Here is a 9,204-nt window from a genome sequence, read left to right as displayed (position 1 = left end):
CTTTACCACACACAACGCCTCGTATGCCGTAAGTGCTTAATAAGTGCATCTGTAATGATGGATGATGGAGTCCTGTGCATTTCTGAGCACACGTCAGATCTCCATCCACATGCCGACACATCTCTCTTTCTCTCCAGGGCAAGCACGCTCACCCATGGCAAACCTTGTTCCTCGGCATTCCTTCGCCAGTGCCTATTAAGATAAATCCATGTTTCCGCACAGAGTCCTCAGCTTGGGGTTTGGTCTTCCCAGTTTCCTTCGGCTTCTGCTTCCAGGATTGCCTGCTGACCAGCTTCTCCCTCAGCCACGCTCCCCCATTTCGTCTGGGAGCTGCACTCCTGCAGCAGCCGACCCCTCTGAGGCATGGCTGTCACTCGGAGCACTCATCGTCTGGGGAAGGGTCTTAGTTCGGGTTTCCTAAATGCAGGTCCTAGAGTGAGGATCTGGGTGCTGGTGGTTCATTGGAGAGAGGGGACTGAGCCAGGAGAGAGGGGGAGAGACATGTGAGCCACCACTGTGGGTGCCCATCCCTCCAGGGCCCTTGGCTGAGGGGGCTCTTGGGGCTTAAGCTGCTGGCACGCTTGTCTGAATGGGGCAGAGTTATAGAGGGCGCTGAACAGGGTGGACAGACATGGCCTGTTGGGGGCAGTGGGCGAGCAGTGGACTCTTGCTGCCCTGTCCAAGGGGACTGTTGGCAGCTGTTAGTTTCTTTGCAGTGTGGGGCCCAGTTCTGTGAGCTGGGGAGCCTCTTCCTTTATCTTCTACTCCAGAATTCAAGTGTGTGAGGGGAGCGCTGGAATCCACTCAAACGGATTATACTTAAAGGCAACGCGTTTGGAGACTGTTAGGACTATGATAGGAAGTTCAGGTGTAAGAAATCTCGGAAGCCTGGTGCTGGTGGCTCACATCCTAAGGAGGTTGTTTTGTTTTTGTTTTTTTCTTTCTTGTGCCAGTCCTGGGGCTTGAACTCAGCACCTGAGAGCTGTCTCTTAGCTTTTTCCACTAAAAGCTGATGCTTTATTATTTCAGCCATAGCTCCATTTCCTGCTTTGTGGTGATTATGTGGAGATAAGAGTTTCATGGACTTTCCTGCCTGGCCTGACTTTGAACTATGATCCTCAGATCTCAGTCTCTTCTAGTAAGAAAGAGGAAGAAAAACACAAGCACTCCCTCAGGGGAGCAGTCGCGTCAAGTCAGCATGTGTGAAACAGTAAGTGTATGTGCATTGTCCCAGTCACTCTTCACAGCCATACTTTAAAGGCTTTTTTTTTAATGTACGGTTGAAAAAGCTGAGGCACAGAGAAGGTAAGCCATCTGCCTGAGGCCACACAGCTGATCACAGGCATGGCTGGAAATTTACGCCCAAAATGTTCCAAAATCCATGTGCTAAAAGCGGACTGGCTCAAGCCAGTGTGGTCATCTGTGAAATGAGAACTGCCCCTCACTGCCACCCCCTGCACTGTCCTGAGGATTACCCAGTAGCCTGGTGGAAACTTGTACATGGCTGCTGGCTCTGAGTTCTGGCTCAAGACCACCCAGTGGGTGGGTGGGAGGGTGCAGGCCTCTGGGTTCACAGGGAAGTTGTTCACCCTCAGCAGCTCGCTGATGACAGTGCGGCTCTGTCTAAATCTATCTGATTTAATTACAGATGACTCAGGAGGCCCGGGCATGTGCAAGCGCTCCTCTGCTCCGGCAGACACACATGCATGTGTGGGGCCGGGGTGAGACCTCTGGCTTCTCTGCCTCTGATTGGCTGAAGTAAGTTGGACCATCCCCCTGGGGCTCCTCATCTCTCAGCCTGCACCTGGACCACGGCTCCCTCACAGCCTTACTTCCGGTCCCTCAGACTCCCAGGGCCTGTTTGCTCACATCCCATCTTTCTACCACTTCCTTTCCTCCTTTCCTTTTCCTTCCTTCCTTTCTTTCCTTCTCTCTCTCTTTTTCTCTTTTGAGCTGTTTTTGCTCAAAGCCTGTGTTCTACACCTTTGAGTTTCAGTATCACTTCCAGTTTTCTGGGGGTTAATTGGAGATAAGACTGGGGATAAGAATCTCTGCGACTTTCCTGCCTAGGCTGGCTTTGAGCCATGATCCTCAGATCTCAGCCTCCTGAGTAGCTAGGATTACAGGCATGAGCCACCTGTGCCCGGCTACTGTTTCATTTTCAAACTTCACCCTAAACACCACCTCCTCCGGGAAGCCTTCCTTGATACCCCACTGGCTCACTTCTCTTCTTCCAAAAACTTGCACAAAAGTTGATCTAGCCTCATCTGAAGGCCCTGACCACTTCCTACCGGGGATCTCCTCCATTTTGGATAAGAGCTCCTTGAGAACAAGGCATGTGCCATGTGTCCCCAGAACCCAAATGAAGTTGGCCAAAGGAATGGACCCAGAGCCACAAGCCCAGCCCCCTTCAGTGCCCAGCTGTGCACTGCTGGCCCACAGCAAGGCTGTGCACACCCAGATGAGGCAGTGGCCCTCTCTGAGAGACTGCATGGCTTCCTGGGGCACCTGGCTGTCCAGGCCAGCTCGAATGGAGCTTGGACCCGTTTGCTTTAACACAGGCTGGGGAGAGATAGCCCCACCTCCTTCTCTACCAGGACAGACCTGGTGCCATGCTAGACTTGCTTTCTCCCCCACGAATAGGACCCAAGGAAGCCTTGGCCAACAGGGCCTGTGATGGTGACAGACAGATGTGAAGTGAGCGCTGTGACTATTTACAACAAATACGTCACCAGCTCCTCGAGTGACCCAGGGCAGTGGCCACACTGACCCCTGCGGCAGCTGAGTCAGTGGGGCGGTGAAGCGGTTTCCTCAGTGATCGCAGGGAAGGGGTGAACTCCACTTTGGTTCCAGAGCCTTGGCCCTGTGACCCCCATCTCCACGCACTGCCTCGCTGCCCGGCTGTGGCCTGGGCGCCCCTGCAGCTGAGATCCACAGCCTGGGGCTCTGTCCACCACCATCCACCCCACACCCCTGGCAGCATGAATGAACCCGCTCATGATTATGCAGGCGGACCCAGCGTGCTGAGCGCTTGGCTAAATCTGATCAAAATGCGGGATAAATTAAGCGGCAGGGTAAATGCATTAAAAATAACGGTCGGAGGAACATGCTGTTCAAGGAGGGGTCTGGGGGAGGGGAGGCAGTCGTGGGTGGGGGGCTCTGCCAGCCGCCCCCAAGCAACCCCAGCTGAAGTTCCCTTCGCTGGGGGAGGCCCCCCACCTCCCCAGCAGCGCGGCCCCTCCCCCACCCCGTTCCTATGGAGACAGCGCAGGTTTAGGAGGGAAAATGTGATCAGGGAGGGACTAAGAACAGCAGGCTGGGGACAGGTATCAGCTGGGTCTCTTCCTAGAGACAGGCTAAAAGAGGACCAGGCCCTCAGGATGCAGGGCCACAGAGAGGAAAGGGGAAAAAAAGAAGAAAAACCACTTCTGACCATGTCCAGGGTCAAACCCCCTGATGTCACCGAGCGATGATTTCACAACAGTTAAATAAGCACTGAGCACTTTGGTCTGTGCCACAGCGGGGAACTTGAAACTGAGGGAACTTGTCCAGAGTCACTTCAACGCTACGAGCACCAGGATGGGCTGGGGCGGAAGGGGGATGGAGGGCGGGGAAGGGGAGATGTTACCCTCAGAGAGAATGTTCCAGAAGCTCCCCACCAATACCTCTTCTGTCAGCCTATGGCACAGTTTAGGGAGTTCCAGAGGGCAGGCGAGGGAAGGAAAGGATTTGGAAAAGTAAAGATGGCTTGGCAAAACTTCTGTGATGTAAAGAAAGCCTGGTTAGAACTGGGGCTCTGTGTGACAATCACTAGCTCTAAATCCAGCTCTGCCCCCTGCTGGCTGTGCGGGGTAACTTCCTCCACCTCATTATCTCCATCTACAAAATGGGGTGATGGTGGCACCAGCTCCAGTAACTGGCGGAGAGAGGCCACCAAGTCACACAGGTATGGAGAAATCTCAGATAATCAGCTGTTTATTTTTGTGCCTGTATTGGGGCTTGAACTCAGGGGTTGGGCATTCTCGCTTGGCTTTTTCACTCAAAGTTGATGCTCTACTACTTGAGACACAGCTCCACTTCTAGGGCTTTGGTGATTAATTGGAAATCAGAATCCCATAGACCTTCTGGTCCAGGCTCTTTGAACCTCAATCCTCCGATTTCAGCCTGCTGAGAAGCTGGGATTACAGGTGTGAGCCACCAGCACCCAGACACAGCTAATTTTTATTATTGCTGAAGTATTATATGCTCATTACAGAAAATGAGAAAAGTAATATAATTTTGCTTGTTATGATATTCTTTAAATGTGAAGCTTTTCACCACTAATTCCAGCCCCAGGAAGTTGTATGAAGGACTGTTTAGGAAGAGGACAAAGATGACACTACAAGAATGAAGAGGTCATGTGGGAAATGACACACAGCCATAGGGATTCACTGAATAAAGGATGGCAGAGTCCTATGCAGGCTGCCAAGCAGCCTCTGAAAATCATGCAGTTGTTGCCAGAGAAAGATGTGTGTGACTATGATTGGAAGAAGTCGGGCTTCAGAACACTATGTACAGAATCAGCCCTGGTCTAAAACATGTGTTTGGTCCAAAGACTGAAAGCTGATTGCGATATTTAAATAAAGTCAGGCACTGGTGGATCAGATCTGTAATCCTAGCTACTTAAGAGGCTAAGATCTGAGGATTACAGTTCAAAGTTTAAAGTTCAAAGCCAGTCTCAAATAAGATTATTTATTTATTTATTTTTGGTCCAGTCGTGGGCCTGAACTCTGGGCCTGGACACTGTCCCTCAGCTTTTCAGCTCAAGGCTAGAGCTCGACCATTTGAGCCACAGCGCCACTTCCAGCTTTTTTCTTTTTGCTTATGTGGTGCTGAGGAATCGAACCCAGGGCTTCATGCATGCAAGGCAAGTGCTCTACCACTGAGCCATCTTCCCAGCCCCTCAAAGAAGATTCTTGATCTCAACCAGCAAAAAGCTGAAAGTAGAGCTGTGGCTCAAGAGGTAGAGCACCACCAGCCTTGAGTGCGGGGGGGGGGGGGGGGGGAAGCTAAGGAACAGCTCCTGAGCCATGAGTTCAAGCCTAAATATCAGAACCCCTCATCCTACCTCCTCCCTCCAAAAAAAGTTTAGATTACATGGACTTACATCTTTATACTTTCCTATTATTTTACAATAAATCTGTATTCAGACTTTCATAAATTATTTTTTTAAGGAGGAATACTAATTAACCTATCCTACAAGGTCAGGTCCTGGGAAGCAGGAACTGGCTCTCCTACTCCCCTCCAGGCTAGGGGAGGCCAAAGCACCCGGAGAGAGGTCCGGATGGGGGATGGGGCAGGCAGCCCCGCAGTGCTGCGCAGACTGCGTTCGCCTGCGCCAGTCCCCACAGCACAGTCCCCACAGCGCCCCTCCCCACAGGCAGGCACTCTTTGCCATTCAGCCTCTGGAATTAGCTCGCAGAGACGATTTTAGGAAGCCCGTGGGTGGAGGGAAGCGGCTTATGAGCAGAGCTGGAGGCCGCAAGGAGCTGCACAGAGTGAGTGCCCAGAAGAAAGCAGGCAGAGAAGAAGTCAGCGCTTTTCCTATTTTTTTCTTTTTTTTTCCCTTCCAAAAACAGTTCCTCAAAAAATCTTTGTTTGGGCCTAAACACTTCCCCCTCCACCTCCCATTTCCTCCAGGCCTCCATGGAGGATCTGAGGCAAAGCCTGGAAAGCCACGTTCTGGTCTCAGATTTGCCAATATCAACTTGGCACTCATCATTCACTCTTGAGCCTTGGTTTTCCCTCTCATGGAGCTGGACTGGCGTGGTCTGCAAGTGTCACTCTTGAGGCTTTTGGGATTCCATCTCAGGAGCAAGGCAGCTGGGCCAGATGTCTCTAAGGCCTCTTTATAGCTCTGACATTCCAGTATTTGTGCTTTGAGGCTTTGGGAGTCTCACACACACTGGCAAGAACTTGCTTTTGCATTCTGGGGCTCTAGAATGTAATGGTATTTAGTTGCTAAGATTCTAGGCCAGGGTGTAGCTAGCATCTGCTCACTGATCCATGTCAACTGAACATATTCAGAGTGTAATATGGCAGTATACACCTCTAATCTCAGAACTCAGGCAGCAGAAGTAGACTTGTACATTCAAGGCCAACCTGGGCAATTGAACAAGGCCCTTTCTCAAAATACCATTATCACCCAAACCAATCAAAACCATCAAAGGCTGGACCCTGCCTTTGACAGAGGGATGGGGCAGTCTCCATCGGCATAAACAGAGAGGCCTGTCGACCTGGGGTCATGAGCGGAGGGCCAGGCTTCAGAGAAAGATATGAAAAGGGCAGTTCACAAATATGGTGAGCACGCCTGTCATCCTAGCTACTCAGGAGGCTGAGATCTGAGGATCCCAGTTCAAAGGCAGCCTGAGCAGGAAAGTCTATGAGACTCTTATCACCAATTAACCACCAGAAAACCAGAAGTGGTGCTGTGGCTCAAGTGGTAGAGCGCTTGCCTTGAGCTGAAGAGACAAGGGACAGAGCCCAGGCTCAGTGTTCAAGCCCCATGACTAACAACAAAAACAACAAACAAATATGGTAAGCTGATCACATGCCAGGCTGTGACATGTCTGTGGCCATTTGTCACCTGAGTCCTTGCCAGCAGCAAGCCTCAGGGGCCCGTGGGAAGATAGGGTGCAGGGGTGCTACTATGTTTATGTCTACTTTCTCCACGAAGAACTGAGGCTTCCTGAGGTCCAGTGGCTCACCCAAGTCACAGATCTAGAAGTCAGTGAAGCTAAAACAGTGCCTGCTTAGCCAACCAGAGCCAGGCTGATCTGGCTCTGCTACCCTGAAAACCCCAGTCCCACTGATGCTGATGGCCAGGACCACTTGTGGGGAGAGTAGGAAATGGCTTGCAGACAACCAGAGCTTCCAGAACAAGGGGAGTGGCCCAATGCACCCACCTTGCATGGCTGAGCTGGGGGGAGAGGACTTTCGTTTGTGGCGGTGTGGCTCCGGCTGCGTGGGTGTCTCTGCACATCACACGCTCATCTGTTACCTGTGAGCACGTTGCATGTGCGTGTGGGTTGTGTGTGTGCTGGGTCTCTTCAGGAGCAGGTGAGAGCGACAGACGGAGCCCCACAGAGTCTGTGCTCTGCTTCCCCTCCCTTCCCATGGCTGGGTGGGGTAGAGGCCTTCCGAGTCACTGCCATTGGTCTCTATAAAGCCGCTTGCCCCTCACTCTCACCCCAATTATCTGGGACGACTGTGGGAACCTTGTGGATGAGTTAAAGGACTCACTAGCCTTGGCCTCGGTCCCTGGAGGACTGATAAGCCTCTGGGAGAAGGCAGCTGGGTTCCAGGATTCCTGATCCTGAGGATTGTTCAAAGCCAGCCCAGGCAGGAAAGTCCGTGAGACTCTTATCTCCAATGAACCACCAGGAAACCGGAAGTGGTGCTGTGGCTCAAGTGGTAGAGCACTAGCCTTGAGCTGAAGAGCTGAGGGACAGCACCCAGGCCCTGAGTTCAAGGCCCACAACTGACCAAAAGAAAAAAAAGAAAAAAAATTACCAGCCTCTACCTCGTGGACCCCCCCTTTCTTCTTCCCTGAGTCTGCTAATGCTATGACTGTCTTAGCAGTGGCTCAGGAAGAAAACCCTAGAAAGATCTGTGACCTAAGAACCAGAAGGAAATTTCAGTCTTTTAGTGAGCCCAGTAGGCTCCAGGTTTTACTTGCACACCTCTGAGAACAGAGAACTCACTAGTTGTAAAGAGCCCTTTCCATTCTGACTAGAAATTTTATTTTATCCTAAGGGTAAGACCTGCTCCCCCGTCGCTGGTATCTGTAAGGTTCAACCCTGACCATTCCTCCTGAGGTTGGGAAAGGTCAGCAAAATGCCTTATGGGGATCCTACACAGATGCCAGGCTGAGGCTGGACCATCTGCTGGGGGGGGGGGGGTGCTGGCCTTCTGACTGGAGCCCCCAGAACCTTTCAGGTCAAGGATGCCTGAGAGCCCCAGGGAAACCTAGGGGCTGATGGTCCTGGCTGGGCCAGGCTGAGGGAGGGCTGACAATCAATGTGTGTAGATAAAGAGACAACAAGGAGGGGATGGCTCCCTCCAGCCCAGCGCTGTCACTGAGGTGAAGGATGACTCATGCCCACAGCCTCGTGCGTGGAGGAGCCTGAGGGGAAGCTCCCTTAGGACTTACTCATCCCAACCCCGCCCTGCAGTCCTGGACAGCTGTAGATAGGTATGGATGCCTCCATCACTCAGTACACCAGGCACACAGAAACGGCCTTGGGGACGACACAAGAGTCCCTTTAGAGACACCGAGGCTGTGTCCCAGGGCTGTGGCGGGCTCAGGCTCCCAACATGCTCGTGGGGCTGCGGCTTCTGGAAGAGTACAGGGTTCAGGTTCCTAAGCTGTGCCCCAAGCTCTTAGCTTGGCACAGGGTCCCCGGCCTCCTGGGTGCATACTCCAGGCCGATGCATGCTTGGCAGCGGTTGTGGTCTCGGTGTGGAATAGGTGGGATGGAAATGAGCATGCTGGCTGGCCCAAGCTAAAGCCTGTGCCCTCTTGGAACCTGGCCCACTTCGGAGGCAGGTACTTGATCAGGGTTGGGACGGGCATCGGATTGTCTGTCAGGGACAGCTCCATGCAGCTGGCCATGGCTACCTGGGGCACAGCGCTGACACCGAAGGGCAGTGTGGGCATGCAGTGAGCATGTACACTGGCTGGGTCTTGCTGGCCCACTGGAGGCGGGAGACACATGGACTGAGCTAGCTCTGTCACCTTGGGTCTATCTCAGGCACACAGCATTTTGCTGGCAAGCTCCCCATCCCCTTCCCCCAGCTTCTGACAGATGGCCAAGGCTCTGTGTGAGTAGAGGCAGAAAAGGCTGAACTGTAAGTGCAGAGCAGCGCCAGGCCTCCCTGCCTTCCTGGCTCTCGGCTGTGTCCAGAAGGAGAGGCAGCAAGCCCTGGCCTACTATGCACCCGGCCCACTGCGCGCCTTGCAGCCTACTTTCTGCATGGAGCTGGCTCATGATGCATGTCCTGAGCGCTGGCTACAAGCTTCCCTGCACAGAGGAGGAAACGAAGGTCAGGGACTGTGACTCCCTGCTGCTAGCATCAGCCCCTGGCGGCCCCTCCTCAGCCAATGGCCAGCAGCTGGCCATTGTGTGGCCACACCGGTGGCTTCCCTGCGTCTCGATTCCCTCA

This window comes from Dipodomys ordii, unplaced genomic scaffold (genome assembly GCF_000151885.1).
Source record: "Dipodomys ordii isolate 6190 unplaced genomic scaffold, Dord_2.0 Scaffold13, whole genome shotgun sequence".
Classification (NCBI taxonomy): Eukaryota; Metazoa; Chordata; class Mammalia; order Rodentia; family Heteromyidae; genus Dipodomys; species Dipodomys ordii.
Note: the sequence above shows the minus strand (reverse complement) of the source record.